General features: G+C 39.9%; 1 protein-coding gene across 6 annotated transcripts in view; it reads left to right on the forward strand.

Moving 5' to 3' along the window:
• The window catches only part of LRRC3B (leucine rich repeat containing 3B), a 185,153-nt gene that overhangs the window by 4,495 nt on the left and 158,144 nt on the right, over positions 1–22,514 (forward strand). The window contains exon 2 of one of the 6 annotated variants that reach the window (XM_009201810.3): positions 5,101–5,257. The exons of the other annotated variants lie outside the window; for them this stretch is intronic. The gene's annotated coding sequence lies outside the window, so the exon portion shown is untranslated. The remainder of the gene's footprint in view (positions 1–5,100; positions 5,258–22,514) is intronic. 6 annotated transcript variants of the gene reach the window in all.

The following is a 22,514-nucleotide window of genomic DNA, read 5'->3' on the forward strand; positions in this document are numbered from 1 at the left end:
GGGAATTTTTCCTATCACAGGAAACATTCTTTTGAATACAATGGCATGAATTATTGGATTTCTCGTGGATTTTTGACTTTTCATTAAAGTTTATGCTGATGTAAAGCTGAGGCAAAACAATATATTTCTGTACTTGAGGCTCAGAAAGAGGAAAAATAGTTCTTTGTCACTTCCAATAATATTTGTCACTTCCTTGCCTACCTAGCCCCTTCAACAAAGGGGGCTTTCTCCAGTCACTTGAGGATTTCATACACCTTTAAGCATTTCATGAGACAAAGCTCTAGTTTCCAAGAACACCTCATGTCTTTTCTCTATAGTACCAGGATGTCCTCTCTTTGGAGACAAACTAACACAAAGTCAATAGTAATATTGACTATGACTACAGTAATAGTCATAATCAATAGGGGGGATAGAAGAATCCTGTTTTTCAGAATCACATCAGCAGGGCAAGAGTCATAGACAGATGGTGGAAACCTGGTGCCTTTTATGTCACCTGGAATAGGATTTCTATCTCTAATGCTGTGGCACACTAGGACCTAGGTCATCCTATAGTGAGGGAGGTGGAAGAAGAAAAGAAGAGAGTGAGTCAACATTATTGTCAGAGGAGGGATGGGTGGAGGAAGATGGAGGTGAGGCTTGGCTGCTGAGGGACCCAGGTGTGACCAAAATGCCCACAGAGATCCAGCATGCACTAAGAGCTGCTCGCTCTTCTTCCTTTTTTTCCTACCCCCAACCTCAGTCTGCCTTTTGTGTCAGGTCGACTGTTCTGAATCCCCAAGACCCCAGTTATCTCAAGGGGAAGCATTCATTTTCCAGAGAATTCATTAGAAACCAATTTTGTTTTCATGCAAGTAGGAAAAACGTGCACAGCTGCCCCACTCTTCAGGAAGAGCCATTCAAAACCAGATCACCCAGAAGGGTGACCTTCTGGAGGTGGGGATACCAGCTTAGTTGAGTTGCAGCAGTGTTAAAGAAAAGAGATGTAACACTGAAATTAAGTGTGACAATATCCGAAAGAAATGGTTTCTGTCCCAGGGACCACAGGAAAGGGAATCCTTTGGAACCTGGGCAGACATTCTGGTGTCCAGTTCCTAGTTTATTCATGGGAGCTGTATCCTTATCTTACTTATGTGGTCCAATCCCCTCTACTTATTTTATTGTGGCTTCTATGTGGTGCAGTATCAAAAGTCCCACATCACACATCTTCTGGGGAAATTCTTTGGGGTGTGCCTTTATCTTAAATCATATAAATATGAGTTTGTTGACATTTAGAATAACAATTACTATTAAGCAATATGCTCTGAGACAAAGGATATGAAAAAATAAAAACTTTTATTCAGAACACAATGAATAGATATGCTTATACAATACACAGTATGAGTTAAAAGTCTTGGGTTAGATATTTGAAAATAAAAAATAATCAAGATTTAGAATATCTGATCTTGACTATTTTTAATAGCAAGAGAAGCTAAATAATAAGGTTCTGTAGAAAGAGTTTGAAGAAGATACTAAAAAAAAAAAAAGCTGAGAGTAGGACCTGAGAAGCTTTACCCTTATTGATTTTATTTTAAACAAATATAAAATATCTTAATCTATATTTAGATTTGAATAATCCATAAAATTAATAAATTTTGTATTTATTTTATTATCTGCCGATTGTGACTTTGTGAACTTTATTTGATAAGTGGTTTGGAGTCATGATGGAAGCTCTTATACCTTAGATGTTAGTATATATCTACATATACTTTATAAAAACTTAGTGAGTTAATACATCTCAACACGACAATGACAAAATGGTCATTTCATATGAGAATGAAATCTGGAATCTTCTCAAAAGCTGATAGGTTTGAACATACTATTTCTCCACCACAGCCGGTAAGTTAATAGTAAGAGCCATATAGTTCTTTCAAAATAGCTAAAGGAGTAAATACTTAAAAAAAAAAAATCCTCCCCAAATAAAACCAGATTTTATTCTTTAGGAGAATAAATGAACAGATTAGGAAAGGTTATGAAATTTACAGTTTCATTTTATCCTAAGCTCTCTCAGCTACCTTTTATGTTAATACTTGTCCAGTGCAAATGTCACTGCATTTTCAGACAGTTTAAAAAAATGCTTTAGATGCCTTTCATTAGAAATAAAATGGAAACAAATATTTCAAATATGTGAAGCTATCCTCAACCATGGAGTAATATTTGACAAAGTGGTAAGTATGTTTCCAAATACAGATTAGTTTCCTTTTATTCTCTTTTCCTCCTCTACCTCCCGCCCCTCCACCCCGTCTCCTTCCTTCCTTCCCTCCCTCACTCCCTCCTTCGCTTCCTTCCTTCCTTCCTTCCTTCTTCCTTCCTTCCTTCCTTCCTTCCTTCCTTCCTTCCCTTCTTCCTTCCAATTTTAGGTCATTGATAGAAGAAATATTCAGTAACTTACTGGGAGAGACTGCTATAATAGTTCAGGACAAATATGTCCTCTGGTGAGGGCCGTGCTGAAGGCACAGTGCATAGTTCTCTAAAGCTAAAGCACAAAGGTCATGAGGTCTCATGGCTTTCCCCTGAGTCTTCTAACCTGAGCTCTGATTTGGAGAAATAATCATTGTATAGGCCTGCTACAGAGGGCTCCCCCTGTTAGCAGTGACTAAGCAGTATGCTTTTCCTATGCTGCACTGGGAATTTATGCACTGAGAAGAGTCCTGGTCCAGGCTGCTGATCTTCCCTAGATGTCTGGCCATCACGGATTATTAAGTGGAATACTTTTCACCCTTTCCACAATTATATTTAAGCTTAGGGTTTCAAAGCTTTTATTTTCCTGCTACTATGTGTTGTGCGGTCATTTATTGGAGTGGACAGTTTGTTATTTTAACTGTGGCTCAGAAAAAGTATCTGCTAGTAAACTGAAAATGATTCCCAAAGGGAAGATGTACTGTGGACTGTTGATACTCAATGCTTCCGCTACAAAACCTGTGAAAGGGGTATGGTGTGTGGCCAGCCAAGTCAGGAGGGCCAAGCTAGAGGCAGCAGACAACAGCACAGAAAGGTGGGAAAGGTGGGAAAGGTGGGGGCAAGAGAGAAAGAGGAGTAAGAGAAGCATGGCAAAACAAAAACAAAAACAGCAACCACAAAAAACCTACCCAAAGGAAGAGAACCCGATACTTAGCACAGTAAGACTAAGAAATACCTGATAGTAAACCTAAACCAAAGGATAAGGGGGGAAAAAACCAAAACAAAACAATAAGAATAAGAGAAAGCAAAAAAAGAGAATGGGAGTAATAAAGACTGAAAGAAGAGGCTTATAAGATAAACGAATGCACTAAATAACACTGCATAGCGTAGATAATTCACAGGCAGCCTAGCTCCCCAGCCAGAGGACAAGGTCTCTTTCTCACATATCAGAGTGCCACATTAATGTGGCTTTATCAATCTCCAGGCCAAGGTCTTCTCTGATTTACTCCATGGTGCACTTTGACAGTCTGACAAAGCCTAGGGGCCCTGGAATGGTGTGTTTAAATGCATAAAATATAATACATATGATTATAGCACAAACCAATTTTATTGAAATATCTGTTTATCGACTTATAAAAGAAACCACTGTTACTAATGTATGTGCTTCTTACATAATGCCTCTATAACAAGATCTTGTAGTGGGACTAGTGGCTAGTATTGTTTCGAAGTAGGAATGGGCATACATGCTCCTATGAGATAACTATGGCAGCTGTAGTGTGATATGAAAATATTTATATTGGTGACTTAATCACTAGTACTGCTACTATTGAGGTTTATGGCCTGTGTTCAAAATGGAATGAGATGGTACATTGCCGTTTAAGCTTCACAAAGTTGTGATTTTTTTTTCCATGCAGGTTCATGAGTGCGTTGAATTCTATTGGTAGATGCCTTGGAGGTCTCTGACCCCAAGAACTCCAGACAATGGCAACCATATAATTTATCATTTCCCACTGGGACACTTTGGCGAATGAAAGGGCTCTTAGTTGTTTTTCCAAGACAGTAGGTATAAATTGGGACAGGCCCAGGCAAATGGTAATACAGCTGCTTTAGCACTCTGGGATCTTCTAGCGGCGTTAGCACTTTGGGACCTTCCTCCCCAGATCAGTTTTCACTTCTCTGACTCGGGAAAGTGGCTTTTTCTGCTCTGTTCTTAGGGATCAAGACTGTGGATAGTGGTATTGGAAAGTAGAGAAGACCTTCAGCTGGAAAAGGATCCTTTATCAGGGCCACAACCAAGATATGGGATGCCTTTGTGAGAAATGAAAAATGGGCTTCCTTGGAGCAAAAATAGCCTCCTGGATCCTGGCCCGATGAACCCTGGCTTGTGTTTTAGCTCCCAGTGGCCCCCTTGGCTAGGTTCACTGTAGCCTTGGCCAATATCACCTGAAATGAGGGTGAATTATCAGACTCCATTGCATTTCAGCCAAAAGTTTCAACTCCCCCTCCAACAATTTCTCTTGAGTAGACTTGCCAAAATAGTTTTTAAAGATTCACTTCGTTTCCCTTCCCACTTCCCAGTTATCAGGAAATGGCTTCGGCCCAGGCAGGTAGATGGAGAACCATGGGAAGAGGTCAGGATCTGAAGAATTTTTAGAGTAGATAATAAGGCCTTGAGTGATAAAGAGGGAACTGTGGTCCTGGAGTGTTTGCTAAACAGATGGCTCATGTTGTCCAGTGTTGGAAGATAACAGAATGTCCCTGCTCCTGGAAATTAGCATGTTTTTGTTTGTTCTGTTTGATGAAATAGAACCTGCTTAGTAGAAGAAAAAAACTCTTCTAAGAAAGCTTTTGACTTTGCAGGGGTGGCGACATCTCAGAAAATGCCCTCTTTATGTGCGTATAGACTATTTGGGAACCAGGCAACCTAGTTCTAGTTCCAGTTCCAGCTTTGACTGTAACCATCTCTGTGGCACTGGGCTGGTTACGTCAAATGTTCTGGGCTCTACTTCCCCAGTAAGAGGAAAGTTAGGAATTAAATGATTTCTAAAGTCCTTTTCAGTTATATGTGTATATAATGTCAAAGATGTGTCTGACATTGTTTTATTTTTACTCCATATGATGTCTTCTCTGTTTAAGTTAATTCAGACTCATTTCTTTGCTTAGGTCTTCCAGCCCTTACATGTTACAGATCCAACAATGATAGATGGACACTCTACAGTCCTGAGGGTCTGTTACACCTGGAGCACTTCTGGGAACCTACAATAAAAGGATGAGGGGGAGTGACACAGAGAGAGAAATAGCTGACCGGTAAAGGGACAAGGTACGAAGGGGTGAAACAATTGATAACTTTTCTTGCGGCAATAATTGTCATGTAGGCAAGATATAGGAAGATGAAGAAGGGTTCCTTAGATTTTGACTATGTACTTGTGTCCAACTCTTTATAAGCATACGATCATATCACTCTCTGCTAAAATCCTTTAAATTACTCCTGCTTGCATATAAGAGGATTGCATCCTTAGTATGGTTTAACAGGTCCTTGTTTAGCAATGGGCAGGTCTACGCAAACCTATCCCAAAGTTCAAGGAAGCTGAGAGACTGAAGAAAGAGGCTGACAAATCTAGTTTATCAGAAAGAAACCTACAATTGGGACTTAGGAACAGAAGTCATGTCTGTATGTCAGGCGATAGCGAGACAAGATAATTGTCATGTAGGCAAGATATAGGAAGATGAAGAAGGGTTCCTTAGATTTTGACTATGTGCCCATCTTGGTGGATCCCTGAGCCATTACCCACTAGACCCAGGGTTCACATATTATAGGAAAGGGATGATTCCGAAAGGATTTGTAGAACTATTGAATATGGTAACATCAAATTTGTTTGACCTAAGGGCAGGATTTATAGTAAGTAAGTGCCCGCTCTTACACAAGGAACACTAGATAAGTGGAAAATCTTAGAGGCCTTCCAGGAACTGAAGTTAATCAGAAGTCAACATGGTGGATTAGCATCCAAGATGGAGTTGCTTTGGCCTCCACAGTCCTTTGTCACCTGGCTGTTACCTGTCACTTTATGTGCCATTTTCCTTGGCATACCCTGTGCCCTGGTGTGTTCGAACTGGCCCTCTCCAACTCTGTAATCAGATATCACGTTGGCATCATGAAATCAGTCATGGTAGGAGGATTTGCACCACTGTTTATACTACGAAGCAAGCATTTTCCCTTAGAAAGCTGGTTGTAGAGTTTACAAGCACATACTGCTGCCCCTACCCCACCAAAAGACTCGATGCCCCTGCAACAGAAAGCACTTTTTCACATCTGCCTCCGCCGCCATTCCCTATTGCTGACAGTTTATCTGTCCTCCCCTCTCTTCTTCCTTTCTCTTCTTCTCTCTCTCCCTTTCTTCTATCTAATTATTCATCCACCTACACACCCACTCATTCATCCAAAGGTAGCCTGACTACGTTCTAATTAATCTGCCATTTAATAGCTGAGTGAGTGACTGTGGGAAATTTTTCTAACCTTTAGTATGTCTCAGTTTTCTCTATGTGAAATGGGTATAATAATAGGTAGTTGTGAGGCTTAAATGAATTAACATGAACAAGGTGCTTTTTAACAGTATCTGGCACATGAGAAGTACTACTTAAGTCATTGTTATTATTATTGAACAAAATATTATTGATTGCTTACTGTGTACTCAGCACTGAATGTGCACAGATGAAAGCAGGTTTGTAAAACAAGCATAAGAAAATGTTCAAGAACCCTGAACAAAGCCTGATTATCCCAGGGGTATCAGAATTGACTTCATGGTCAATTCTTCGTGGAGCCAGGTCCATTTGAACCGCATCCTGGAAGAAGATTATGTATACCCACCAAATTGATAAGACAGATGAGGTTATCCCAGGAGGAGGGAAAGCACAGACACAGGAAAAGGGAACAGAATAATGACTTGTTAGGGTTTTGTGTAGCTGAGCATGAGGTCACAGACAGAGGAGATCTTTGATCAGCTCTGGGTTATGGCAAGATCTTCCAGGAAGTGAGCTGCAGTCTCCTTTTAGTCCTTTTTTTTTTTTTCTCCTGTTGCCTGCACCAGTGTAGGTCTGAACTTTGGGTTTTCCAAAAGGTGTCAGAAGTCCATATTTTCATGTGTAAGATCCTAATGTTTGGTAGAACCAATTCATTTAAAACATAGTAGAACTAACTAAATTCAAAACAAAATAAAACAAAACAAAACACATATGCAGGCTATACTCAGCTTTCCACAGAAAAGTGGAGCCCTGGGTTTCCAGGCTTGGTTAAGGATGATAAGCTCTGCAGTTGAGATTTCTGATTTTGAATATGATTCTGCCATTAGCCGTGTGACCACAGGTGAGAGTTTCTTAAGCTCTCTGAGCCTTGGTTTTCTGCCAAATGGCTATATTTCTTGTCTTTCATACCTTGCTGTGAGGAGCTTTTTGGATGATGGAGATAAAAGTCCTTGCAAAGAATCAGACAAGTGTTAGAATTCTTCCTGGGTCCTAGCATGCTGTGGCAGAGCCATACACTCAGTACAGCCCTCAGCATGGTTTAAGTCACCCAAAGACACCTGAATGTCCTCACCTGCCTTGTTAATTTTAACAATAGATGGGGGAAGAAAAACGTAGGTGTATTTTTCCCCTTTATTCTGTTAAAAACATCACAAGGAGCTTGACATTCCATTTTGAAAGTCTGTGTGTCAAAGATCCAGCTAAGAGTTATTTATTGATTCTGCATAGATTCAGGGTGACAGAGAAAAGGTTCATTTCACCTCGACATGGTGTGTGTTTGTTGTTTCCTTGAGATGGGGGGGGGGATTCTCTGAAAAGGCATCTGCTGCACTACTTGTTAATGGGGGTTATGTCAAAATCTGCACTTGCATTTGTGTAATTTCCCATCTTTTGATCCCTTTCCATTCCAGGCTGGCTTTGATCATAAAGGCTTTTAAGGAAATGATCAAACCCTATAAAAGTCAAATTATTTCTGGTTGAGGGGCTGAGCTTGGTGAATGTTGGCTTTGACACTGCTGAGAGTTGGATATGTACCCAGCTTGCTTCACTGGGGCTGGCTAAAAGCTCTGTGTAATTGCAGCTTTGCAAAAACTCCAGGCTATTATAATACATTGAATGTTGGTGTTGTCTGATTTGTGTTATCTTTATTTGTTTTGTTGTATTGCCTGATTGAACATGATCATAAGAAGCTTCAAAGATACAGGCAGACCTTGAAATAAGGATACCTAACTTTCAGAAGAACATTCATTATAAGTTTTGGCTCCACTGCAAAAATTTTACTACCTCTGTTTCTGGAACTGACCTGAGCCTCAGAGTCTGTTTTAGTCTCCTCTGAGCCTCAAGCCACCTGGACCTCAGGACTGCAGTGTCTGATGCCTCTATAGCTCCCGTTTCCTGCCAGTTTCTGGAGCCCTGTTCTCCGAACCACTGCAGGAGTCCCAGAGGGGCCAAGGTTCCTCTCCTCTGAGGTGGATTTGAGACACCTTGTTCTACTGAACTAATATTATAGATGAAATAGCACATTTGCTATTAAGGAAGTATCAAAGTCCTAACCCCCAATGAGATGGTATTTAGAGACAGGGCCTTTGGGAAGTAATTAGATCTAGATGAAGTCATGAAGGTGGGGTCCTCAGCATGAGATTAGTGTTTTTACAAGAAAAGACACCAGAAAGCGTGCTTCCTCTCTCTCTCCGCCTGCACGCACCAAGGAAAGGCCATGTGAGGACACAGTGAGAAGGCGGCTGTCTGCAACCCAAGGAAAGAGCCTACACCAGGTATCAACCCTGCTGGTATCTTCTCCAGAACTGTGAGAAATGAATTCCTGTTGTTTAAGCCACCCAGTCTATGGCAATTTGTTAAGGCAGCCCTAACTAAGACAAGAAATTAATGTAGGTTAGCCTGGGCATCTCATCACCTTGTAAGCATCTCTTGGGATAAAAATGGACCTCGCTTTTGCATCTGTGTATATCACAAGTCTGGCCCATAATTGGCACTCAGTAACTATCTGTTGAATGAATCAATGAACACTAATGATTTAAGTGAAAAAATCCAATTTATAAATAAACATTTAGCGAACAGTTTATTCTAGTGTTGGGGACTTCCTGCAATCATGGAATAATGGTTTGAGATGAAGAAAAAAATAAATTATTTTAGGATGCACACACACACACACCCCCAAAATGTTAGCAACCTCTACTTTTTTTACTAGCTCACCCCACAGTGACATAATGATAGGAAAATAAATACAGTCAGCATGCTTTCCTATTTACCCAGCATGCAAGCAAATGACTGTTTCTAAGCATTTGCAATTTCATCAAGATCTCTTAGAACCATTCTCTATAAAGAGATGCTGAATTGAGCTGCTGACCTGCCAAAACCTAATTAACTTGAGTTTAGTAAAATAAAGAAGTCCTTTAAAAAAAAAAAAAGAGAGAGAGAGAGAGAGAGAGAGAGAATTACAGGAAGGGAATTCTAAGGTCCCTTTTAATTTGAAATCCCCAGTGGGCAGGTTGCCATAGAAGGATGTGATTTTTCTTACAAAATAGTGACTTTAGGATTTTTTCTTGTTGCTCTTAGAAATTCCTCAGACACTATGAGGAGTATACTCCATGGCTTTTGCCATTTGAGAATGGAGAAGCAATTTCCTCAAGATGCTATTCATCTTTATTCATATCTGGATGCAGATGAGTTCAGAATGTGTGGGTGTGGGATTTGAAGAGTCTGAAGTGCTTAGGTAACAGTTGGCATGCCAGTTGTGTAATGAAGAATATGTATTGACAATATTAAATTGTGGGCTAAATCTCATTTTTTAGTGTTAAAAAAAACACACACACAACAAAATTTCTAAAAGCTACAGTGTTGTTTTTATGCCAGGGGTGTTTCTAAATGTTGGGACAACAGTGCTGAAAAATATGGGCCTCCAATATGCATCACTTTCTTCTGCCCAGCCTGGGTTTAGTGTGGAAAGCCCATATAGCTTTCTTTTTAACTGGAGAGTGCCGTAGTCTTTCTTTTCCTTCCTTCCTTCCTTCCTTCCTTCCTTCCTTCCTTCCTTCCTTCTTTCCTTCCTTCCTTCCTTCCTTTCCTTCTTTCTTTTTCTTTCTTTCTCTCTTTCTTTCCTTCCTTCCTTCTGTCTCTCTCTCTCTTTCTTTTCTTTCTTTCTCTCTTTCTTCTCTTTCTTTCTTTATTTCTCTCTCTTTCTTCTCTTTCTCTTTCTTTCCTTTCTTTCTCTCTCTCTCTCTCTCTCTCTTTCTTTCTCTTTCTTTCTTTCTTTCTTTCTTTCTTTCTTTCTTTCTTTCTTTCTCTCTCTCTCTCTCTCTCTCTCTCTCTCTTTCTTTCTTTCTTTCTTTCTGACAGAGTCTAACTCTGTCACCCAGGCTGGAGTGCAGTGGTGCAATCTCAGCTCACTGCAACCTCCGCCTCTTGAGTTCAAGCAATCCTCCTGCCTTAGCCTCCTGAATAGCTGTGATTACAGGTGCCTGCTACCATACCCAGCTAATTTTTGTATTTTTAGTAGAGACAGGGATTCACTGTGTTGGCCAGGATGTGTTTCTAAATGTACATTCATATTATATTCAGCTGAGTGAAGGAAATGGCATCAGTAATAACAGGTAAGAATAATTCACTTTTCATATTGAAGAAGAGCCTACCGGTTTCTAGAAAAATTAGTGGTAATTTATTGAGTTACCATGAAGTTGTTGTTTGCTTCTCAGGCTCCACCACCTCAAATTCACCATCAACTTCTAGGGCTTTATCAGGTGAAACTTTGTGCCATTACTTCTTTTATAAAGTCATGTTCTTTTCTCTACCTTACCTTTCCTTCGTGTGGATGGCAATGAAGAGGTCTTCTTTCTACTCAGTTGTAAATTGACCGGGAAGTCTGGGCACACTGTGTCCAGGGCTAGGAAACGTTTGCGGATTCTGTGGATAGCAGGCATCTCTAGTAATACGTGGATATTCAGGGTCCTAGATTAGTCATGGAATGCCTAGAGCAGGAGATTTAGCCATTTTTCCTGCTATAGATCCCTTTGGCAGTCTGGTGAAACCTATGTACCCTTTTTCAGAATGATATTTTTAAATTTTAAGAAAGTACATAGGATTACTAAAAGCAAGACAAATAACACAAAGTACACTGAATCTCACAGAATTTACAACATTATGGATGACTAATATCATCACCCAATGTATCATCAATAATAATCTTAAACTTACTTTAAATAACACATTTCAACATTTTGTTTAACCATCAGATGTGTTTGAACTTGCCTGGTCTAGACTTGTAGCCTACATGTATATCATATTCCAAACAGCAATAGTAACTTTCGAAGAATCAAAAATTCTCATTTGAACTTTCCAATTTGCAAAATTGTAATGACTAATTTAAATGCCTGACTTCTTTCCATTGATGAAGAACAAACAAGTATGAATAAGGAATTCCACAAAGCATTGTAGATGTCTAAATATCTAGGGTGGGATAATGCATCTTCCACCTTTCATGACTGAATGACTGCCAAGTGAAGAATTGACCAATACTTGTCTCTATATATTATGAGGTGCTATGATCAGGAGAAATTAACTATCATGACTTTAATGTCATGATGTAAAAAAATAAATTTTCAGGATTTGTGGAAGAATTGTATTGTCATATAAAAAGAACATTGTGACTTTTATTGGTGATGTCCCAGATATATAATGGTAGTGTAATCTGTTGCCTGCCTTTTAAATGGAAGGAAATGCCAAATTTCAATTAAGGGTCAATGGAAAGAAATGAGAAGAGATCCTACACAGTTGTAGATCCCTTACATTCTGGCCACGGCCTCATCATGGACCTGTCGGACCCTGAAGTTAAAAACTTCTGTCTCAAAGTGTGAACCAATACCTGATGATGTGGAAAATAACAGCTAAAACAGTTCTCAGAAAAATAAGACCTACAGATGGGATTATAAAAAGAATGTCATTTACTGTTTGTTAACTTATTTAACAAAAACGCCATAGTTCAACCTAAAGTTTGCAATTGACTTCATAATTGGTCCCTTTGGAGAGAGATACTGTTGCCTTTATTCAAAATAGTATTGAGTCTTCTCTGAGAAGCAGTGGTATAATATTTTGAATATTGTCATCAATGTTCATTCTTAAATGGTTTTGGGTTGGTTCTGGTGTTTTGAAATAAGCCAAAGTCAATTGAAGTAAGACTACTGAATGAAGAAGGTAATCAAGGTGTGTGAACACCAGACTGGGACTTGAAAATCCTAAGGATTTTTTTGGAAGGGGCTCATCAGCTACCCTGAAGGTTGCTTTGTAGCAGGTGGAGACGAGGTAGGGATGAGATTCAGAAAGGACTGCATTTCCAAAATGATAGCATCCTTGGAGTCAGCTTATAATTCCCTGGAATGACTACTTTATAGAGGAACACTCATTTCCCTCATTAAATAGTCCCATTCTATATAGAGCTGCACTGTTCAATAGAAATATCATGCTAGCCACTTGGGTAATTTAAAATTTTTTTCAGTAATTGCATTAAACATGTAAAAAGAAAAATGTATACTTAATTTCAGTAATATACTTAATCCAGTATATTCAAAATTATCGTTTTGACTTTAATCAAATAAAATGTATTAAATTTTACACACTAAGTCTTTGAGATCTGGTGTTATATTTTATACTTACACCATGTTGCACTTTGGACACTAAGTTTTCATCAGAAATACTTGACCTATATTTAGATTTTATAAAATTTACAGTTGAAAAAAAAAGTTCATATGTCTAAGTTGTTTCAAACATACTTAAACATTTTCCAATGGCTGAATTGGATATTAGTCTTTAAATTTAAATTAATCACAGTTAATAAACTTAAATAATTAGCTCCTCAGTTACACTAGCTACATTTCAAGTGCTCAGTAGCCACATGTGGCCAGTGGTTACTGCATGGGACAGGACAGGTGCAAACTATATGAAGAAACAATTGGAGAGGAATTCATAGGCACCGCATGGGCTTTAAACTCACTGGAACCATTAGAATCATGCTTGTCTTTCCAGTTTTTTGTTGTCTTTTCTATGAATCACTTTGTTTAGTCTTTTTGTTAATCTGATATTTTTCCAAAAATCTCCCCACTTTCTCTTTAGAATCCTTTTGTGTGACCCCTCCCAAAGGCCTTTCCTTATGAGTATTTATTATTTATATCCAGGGACACCACTTGGTCTCTGCTTCATAGACAGAAGGTTCAAGGGTGAGTTTTTAGGTGACTAGATGAAGACAGGAAGTTAATGTCCCTACACCAAGTCAGGATGGATAAACAGCTAAACCACAGGAATAAATGTTCCTTGCTCAGAGCCCCACAAGGCAGCCATCACTTTTGAAGTATCTCTGCTTCTGATTATGAAGATTTGGTGGATTTGGTGTGGGATGTAGGAAACTGCATTTTTGTTAAGTTTCTCTTACTCTCCCTACTCTCCCCACTAAGTGATTCAAAGAGCCTAATTTAAGAATTGTTACCCTAAACCCCTCCCCTCCCACTATATTCTTTTTAGCAGTGGTCCTCAAGCTGTGTTCTTCTCTCTTTGTGAGATCACCATGTCTTGTTAAATTGAAGAGTTCTAGGCTCTGCCCCAAGTCTGCAAATCAAAATATCTGAAAGCATGGCACTAGGAATCTACTTAAAACAAAACAAAACAAACATACCCCCAAAACTCCCTAAATAATTGTTATGCCTTATTAAAACAAACAAACAAACAAAACACTGCTTTATGCAGACCCCAGCTTAGACATAAAGAATTTGCTAATCCCAGCCTTTCTCATTCATCCTCTTTTCCAGTAACTGGCATTTAAAAACCCATGTCATATTTATTCTGCCTCCCCTCTGTCAAGGTTATTTTTAAAATATGGGACTGGGATACAAAGGTATAGATCATGAGGTCCTGTTTCTGATCTCAGAGAGCTTGCAGATGTAGGAGGAAGAGATAGAGACCTGTGGAAAACTGTTTATAAAGCACTACAAGTGGAGTACTGCATGGCATGCTGAGCGTAGAGCACATGAAGAGCACAAGAGTCATATCCACTGGACTGTGAGCTGGTGAAATGGCTTAGAAAGGACTTTGGGCGGGCGCGGTGGCTCAAGCCTGTAATCCCAGCACTTTGGGAGGCCGAGGCGGGTGGATCACGAGGTCAGGAGATCGAGACTATCCTGGCTAACATGGTGAAACCCCGTCTCTACTAAAAATACAAAAAACTAGCCGGGCGTGGTGGCGGGCGCCTGTAGTCCCAGCTACTTGGGAGGCTGAGGCAGAGAATGGCGTAAACCCGGGAGGCAGAGTTTGCAGTGAGCCGAGATCGCGCCACTGCACTCCAGCCTGGGAGACACAGCGAGACTCCGTCTCAAAAAAAAAAAAGAAAGGACTTTGGGAATCCTGAGTTGATCCAGGAAAGGTCAAATTGGTGTTCTGCCGGACAGCTAGAGGCAGGGAAGGACACCTGGAGATTTGATATGAATTAAGGTGTGAACAGGGAAGCAGGGCCCCTGTGAATGACATGGAATAATAGATTTATTACTAGAATAAACAGATCTTCCACAGTTGTGGGAGATACTTGGAATGCAAAGGTCTTGCAGAGCACAAAAAGTCACTCAGTAGGGACCATGAAGGAAGCTGGTGAAGAAATCTATGGCAGGTATTGCCTCTACTGCTGGTGGTGGGACTGAAGTTGCTCTAGGTCAGCAGGGCTCAGGGAAGAAGAAATTGGGACTGGTGTGAGGAGAAGCAAGGGCAAACTAGAACTTATGAGGATGAACAAGGACCTGTGCCCCAGCAGCATAGGTGGCCTAAGGAGAAAGCAGACACCCTTTGCCCTGGAGCTGCACACCCAGACTGGGAAACTGGGGGTGGAGACCCAGGGGGCTGCGGAAGAACTGTGGGCTACTTGTGCTCTCCCCAACACTGCCAGCCAGGAGATCAGCAGCAATGTGTGTTAGCTGAGATAGTGCCTTCCAAGGGTAATTCTGCATAGCATGTCTGCCTTCCAGATCTCAGGATGACTTTTCTCAAGGCCAGCCTCAACTGGATTCCCACAGGAAAGGGAAATCTGGGAAACACGGTCCTACATAGCTAAGTCAACACGATAGAAAACCACTGCAGTTGGCTTAGGAAACCTGAGCTGGTAGTGGCGAGATGGAACGTGGGCATGTTGGGGCAGGGGACTGAGGTGGGATGGCAGGGTGTTAGCCTATGTACAGCGGTAAAGCAGCAATGATGACCTTGAGGAGTTTTATCCTCTATATATTAATGGATTTAAATGGAGGAGTAACTTGATAAAATAGATTTTCTTTAAAAAAATAATACATTTTAAAAAATCAAATTTTTAAAAAATCAAAAAATTTTAAATGTCAGAACAGTTTTCAAACTTTTTGGTATCAGAATCCTTTTAGACACTCAGCAATTACAGAGGATCTTAAAGAGGTCTTGTTCATGTGGGTTATATTTATCCATATTCACTATATTAAAACTTAAAACTGGTAACATTTTTAAATGTTTACTAACTAATTGAAAAAAGTAAACCTACCACATGTTAACATGAAAACACATTTTTATGAAAAAAATTATGTTTTGCAAAGGAAAAAGTATTTCCTGAGAAGAGTGGTATTATTGCATAGTTCTGCACGTCTCCTTCATATCTCGCTTAATAGAAAACCGTTGGATTCTCGTATCTGCTTCTACATTCACTCTGTTGTGATATTCCATGTCAGGAGCCTTCAGAAAACTCCACTGTATGTTGTGAGAGAGAGAGAGAGAGAGAGAGAGTAAAAAAGGCATATCACACCTTAATCACATTGTAGAAATAGTCTCATCTTCAGGAACCCCCTGCAAGAATCTTAGGGACCTCCTGGAGTCCCTGGACCAAACTTTGAGAGCCACTGGTGTGGTGGAGAAGATGGCTCTACCAGCAAGTGGAGATACCAGCAGGCCTTGTAATAACTTAGGGGAGAAAGATGAAGGCCTGCACCAAGGTGTATCTTCAGGAAAGGAGAAAAGGATGAATGGGAGAGAAGCTAAGGAGACATAAGCCATAGAACTTAATAACTCATAGGATGTGGGGATGGAGAAGAGGGCAGAGTCTCTGAGAATGACTTGGCCAAATGAATAGCTGGATGTCAGCAGGCTGCTGGTATAGGTATAGGACATTACTCAGCCACCTTGACCCCACACAAGTCAGTTTCTCTACAGGCTTTGACCCAGTGAAAAGGAAGCAGGAGGTCCAGCCCTAGGTCAATGACTGGACTTTAAGAATATCACTACAGGAATTAAGATGGGCAGAGTTGGCTGGGCACAGTGGCTCATGCCTGTAATCCCAGCACTTTGGGAGGCCGAGGTAGGCAGATCACAAGATCAGGATATTGAGGCCATCCTGGGTAACATGGTGAAAGCCTGTCTCTACTAAAAATACAAAAATTAGTCAGAATTCCTGACACTTCAGACCTGCTGTATATCCCAGACAATGAGACAGAGGCCCAGAGACCCTTGTGAGTTGTCCAAGATCACACATCTAGTGGGTGGCAAACTGGGAGCTGACTCTAAACGCCCAGGCCAGCTCATTCCACCACTCCATGTTGAGTCCTGGGCTGACATAGCCATTTATATATAAAACCATCTATACAGGTATAGTCCTGTTCCTGTAATCCCAGCTCTTCAGGAGGCTGAGGCAGGAGAATCACTTGAACCCAGGAGGTGGAGGTTGCAGTGAGCCGAGATCACACCACTGCACGCAAGCCTGGCGACAGAGCAAGACCCAAAAAAAAAAAAAAAAAAAAAAAAAAAAGGCAGAATTTCCAGAAGCATTTAAGTGTGGGGTGGTTTAGTCTGCGATGTTCACAAATGCAGCGACACAGGGAAAAATAATTGGTTGGTGAGTGACAAAGACAACAAGGGATGAAGTTTGTAAAATGCCCTTCTCCTTGGGGCTGGACACATTCATGGTTGTAAGAGCACTTGGGAGGGACTCAGGAATCCAGAATGGTGATGTGGTTTTGTATACACACACACATGTGTGTGTATGTGTGTATGTATACATGTATATGTATGTATATACATATACATGTATACATATATATATGTGGTTGTATGAAAACACATATATAAAACTGTATACACTAGACATGTACGTGTGTGTGTGTGTGTATATATATATGTCTGTGTTTATATGTGTGTGGTATACCTGTATAGATGGTTTTAAATATAAATGGCTATGTCAGCCCAGGACTCAGCATGGAGTGGTGGAAAGAGCTGACCTGGGCACTTAGAGTCAGCTCCCAGTTTGCCACCCACACACCCACTAGCTGTGTGATCTTGGACAACTCACAAGGGTCTCTGGGCCTCCGTCTCATTATCTGGGATATACAGCAGATGTGAAATGTCAGGAATTCTGTGATACGATGTGCCTTTTTTACAGGCCACAGAGAGTGATCTTCTGGAAGACACAGGGATTCCGTCACTGTCAGAGTTTGGCTAAGTAGCATTTTCCTGAGCCCCTTCTCAATCTTGTCTGTTGAATGATTTGGAAATGAATAAGGACGCAGTCAGTCTGATGTCAGGGGACTATATATAGCAGCTGCATGTCTCAGGAGTTGCAGGTCTTGTCATTTGTTTGGATATGGTCCCCAGTTTGGCCGGGCAACCTTGGCATTTTCTTGTCTTCTTAGTTCTTGAGAAGCCTTTTCTTACCAGGTAATTCTGCATAGACACACATTCATGCACAAGTATGCACACACATATACACACACAGAGCAGTTTGACCATGCTCTGCTCAGCATTTCCAAGTATACCACTGTGGTGTGAAAGGTGGTTTAGATGTGTACGAATTGTTTTTTGATATTTACATATGCTTTGATAAGTATTAGAAAAATAAAACAAGCATAACAAAGCCATTTATGCAGACATTATTTCTTAGGATAAGGAATCATTTAAATAAGTAACTTGACTTCAAGAAGAAGATTACATAAGTATGAACACAGGTAGAGCTTAGATATAGCAGAAATCTTGAAGGTAGTATTTGAGTGACTAATATGTGGGAAGTACTAACTTAATTGTGTTGATGAGGCTTTTGTTCTAACAAATTCAGAAGAGGAGAGTGCCCTACCAGGTAATACCTGGTACCTATGTCAGAAGTGTTTTTATTCATTGATTTGATAACTCAGCCTAAAAATTCCTTGGAGAATCTGAGTTATTTCACGTCTACTTCATATTGGTCATATCTGGTACTTAGAATGTTAGACTTTAACCTGGATACAATTAGGGGGCACAATCTGACACATTTAAATGAGGAAAAATTATGCAAAGCAACTGACCCTGGAATCTACGAAAATGTCAATGTTACCAAGGACAGGGGAAAAAAACCATGCTGGGGAACAGTTCTAAATGAAAGTAAACTAAAGAGATATGACAATGAAATATAATGTGTGATTCATAATGGAACCCTGGATTAAAAATAAAAAGTTATTAAGGGGATTTTGGGACACTTACGGAAATTTGAAAACCCACTGCTCATTAGATATCAATTTTGACCTAGGTATCAATTTTGGACGTCCTAAGTGTGACAATTGCAGAATAGGACCATATTCTTGGTCTTAAGACATTCATATTGAAGTATTTAAGGATAAGTACATCAATGTCTACAACTAACTCTCAAATGGTTCAGCCAAAATACACATACATAAACATATACTCACACATATAATGCCCATATATACATAGATAATATACACATATACACATGCATATCAAAACATAGACCTGCAGACACATACACATACAGACATACATACGCACATGCATAGATACAGACAAAGACACAGACATCCATCCATACATATATCTATACATGGAGAGGGAAAGCAAACATGACAGAACATTAACAATTGGTCAACCCAGAGTGTTTATTTGCAATTCTTGCAACTGTTCAGTAGACTTAGACTTAAATTTTCCAAATTAATAGTTGCAGGAAAAAAATTAGACTTTTTGAGTTAAAGAAATCTCAGAGATAAATCTAAGATGTTTGTCGTGTGGATTAAGTAGCAGGTGTTGAGAACTTGGATAAAATTTTTGAGCCTACTAAAGAGGATGTTTACATTGTGCAGAGACCTGTAGTTGCTTCTCAACTATTCCACAGACAAGAGTCCCTCCACAAAGTAACTATGAGACATAAAGATGGTCTCTGGTAAGCAAAGAAATCATTTAAATAAGTAAATTGACTTGCTCAGACAAACTCAGCAAAGATGGTTCATAGTGACTGCCTGGATTCTAGCTTGCATAGACTTTACTGTAACAGCTGATCGAACAATACTATTACACACAGAATGGCCTCTGCTATTATATATGTATATATATGTGTGTGTGTATAATTTTCATTCAATAAATATTTTTGAATGCCTACTATGCTTCAGGCATTGCTCCCAGGGTCTGGAGGTAAGAAAATTAAGATCCTACTTCTCAAACACATTACTTTCTGGAGTGTGAGGGATAGAAAATAGCCAAACAAGCAATTAAAGGAATGGAGGTATTTCAAAAATTGCAATCTTGTAATGGAAAAACAATTATGAGGGTATCATGTCAGAAAGTGATTGAGGATGGGTTCTCTGAGGAGATGGCCAACCGTTAAGATTAGAAGGAAGAGTATTTTATTTTCCATGTCTCTGCTATTTATTCCTAATTCCCCCAACCTTTGAGTTTGCCCTAATATCAAGGTCAAAGGCCTTCTGAAACCTGACCATTCTGCTGGACTATCCCAAGATCTGTTTCTGACTGTGGTCCCTTCCAAGTGACCATACAATGTGGCCAACCCAAGGGTGTGCGCTTGTTTCCTTGTTCTCTTGTTGACGAATGCAGATGTTCTTTATACACTTATTCACAATGTAGGCCACCTCATCTTTATGATAAACTTTTAAAGAAACTTAATCCAAAAAAAACCACAGAAATCTCCTCATTTGTTCATTCTGATACATGGTGATGAAAGTGAGTTATAATCCCTGAATAATGCAGCAGGAAGCCTTCCAACCAGCGACTTTCAATAATGCCACATTGGCACCCCTCTGAATTATTATCTGCTTTTACTAATTCAATATGACAGGTTTCTAAAGCAATTTGAGTTCATGTAAAAGCAGTGAGAGAGTATTCAAACTTGCTTGAAGGAGAGTGAGGGTAAAGAACTTATATTGCATTCTCCTTGCAACACCGATCAAGATCCATTTGGATTCATTTCCTGGAGGCATTAAGTATGTTTTATCTTTCTTTTGCAGTCACCTTTTCAGTTTCCTCTGATAATTACATTCTATCTGCAGTGCTTGAATTTACCCCAGAGTGTAGAACCAGTGAGCTGATTCTTCAGCCCAGAGGCCACTAAGGATAGGAGGCTAAAAAAAAAACAACAAAAAAAAAACAAAACAAAAAAAAACAAAAACAACAAAAAAACTGATTTTAACATGCAGGCCAAAAAATATGCCCCTCATGCAAAAATCACTCAAGAGATAGGCCAGCAGGTGAAGAGGATCCTATGGAGGATTCAAAATATCAATGTTTTTTCTATTTCCCCTGTTTCCACCTGGGTGAACCAAAGCTAGCCTCCAGACGGTAGGGTGTGAGTGAGGCAGTGTGGTGTAGTGTCAGATATACAGGATTTGGACTCAGGGAACCTAATTTGAGTCCCAGTCCCACCACTTATGGCTGTGAATTTGGCTCAAGGCCTGGCCCATAGTAAGTACTCAGCAAATATGAGCCCCACATCTTCTTTCTCCATCTTGATTCTTTTTACTAAAGTGGGTAGCTCCTTCTCACCTTTCCAACTCATCTCTTTCCATCCGCTCCCTCAGCTACAGCCATACTGGCCTTCTTTCTGTTTGTAGAACATACCAAGAATCTTCCTGTTTCCAAGCTGCTGAACTTACACTTCCTTCTGCTTGATGCCTTCCTGCCTCCAATCACCCCATGGCATGCTACTCACTTTTTTCAGTTCTCAGCTCAAATGTCACCCCTAAGAGTAGCCTTTCCTCCCTTGGTCATCCTCCAACACATGTTACCCTAAGGTTTTTCTTCATGGCGTCTCTCACTATCTTAACTGTTTTGATGACTCATTTGTGTTTTGTGCATATTGTCAGACTCTCTCAACCCAGAGTTCCTGGGAGCAGAGACCATGGCTTTTGTGCTTTCAACCTTGTATGCCACCACCTGGCACATACTAGTTGCTCAACAAATATTTGTTGGATGGAAGTTACTTGGAACTCTAAAAGAAATGGAACAGCCTTGAAGGGCTGTTCTGAAAATCAGATAACACAAGGCTTCTGGGAGTGCCTTAGAAATTATAAAACATTATGTGAATAAAATGTATGATTAAGCCTTCCCTACCTGTCCATGAAGAAACCCTTCCATTGCCCCAGCCCAAATTATCCTCTTCATATTCTTACAGCGTTATGCATCACTCTAAAGATACAGCATTTCTGACACATGATTTAACGCCTGATATGGCTCATTGGCAGGAGTTTCAAATGAAACTTGGAGGAATTTGAAGCAAGAGAAAAAAATCTCCTAGCTTGGAAATTGCCACTAGGCAAAGAATTTACAGGTGTAAACTTCAATCCCATGGAGTACACAGAGCATGCCATGTTCACACAATATCCAGCTTCGGAGGGAAGCTATTAAGAATTTAAGCTACATATAGCTTCCCCGCACCAAGCTTTGCTTAAAGAAAATGTCATATGCCTGTGTTTTGGGGATGAGGAGGCAGAAATCTCTGCAGAGGAGAGTTCAGCTTGGAGCAAGCACAGGGGTACCATGGCCCATTTTTGTTCATTGTGTTCCTTGACTACAACGGTGCCTTGATGAAGGATTGGACTGATGAGGAAGGAGTACATCTTGCCCATGTATGGTATAAGAAGTTTGGGTTATTTATTTATTTATTTTTTCATCTACTTACCTTTGTGGAAAATTTTCAACCTTTACTATTTATAACCTTTTCAGGCTTCAACCAAGATGTACTATGTTGGCTTTGAAAGAGCTTGATTTAAATTGTGGAGGGAAAGAAAGGGGATTTCAGAAATCTCAATCAGTTATTCATGATGTTTAGAAAGATGCGTGTTTTTTTTTTAGAAGTGTGGAAATCGTCCTAATAAAGACTAAATCAGACAGCGATTGGCACTGATTTCAGAAGGTAGAAACCCCTCCTTCCCTGTCGCCTTGTAGATACAGTGCAGAATAGTACTGTGCTTTTTTGTACCCACATTCCATTTTTACACGAAATGAAAAGAGCTTTTTTTTTGTTTGTTTCAGTAAAAACTAAAATCTCCAGTTTTCAAGAAAATGAAACAAAATCCTGAACCTAGTAGAAATCATTTTACTTGGGGCTTTCAAAATGAATACTCTCCATTTTTCTTAAAATATCAATAAAAGGATTTTGAATCCAGTCTGTGTTTCTCCTATCCCTTCCCCAGAGAACCAGAATCCTGCCCACATCTCCTTCCATATGGGCTCTCTTTGTTTGATTCCTAAGAGGACCCCTCACACAAATGCCCATGTCTACTGGGAAAAAT

This window comes from Papio anubis, chromosome 2, assembly GCF_008728515.1.
Source record: "Papio anubis isolate 15944 chromosome 2, Panubis1.0, whole genome shotgun sequence".
In the NCBI taxonomy this organism is placed as follows: domain Eukaryota; kingdom Metazoa; phylum Chordata; class Mammalia; order Primates; family Cercopithecidae; genus Papio; species Papio anubis.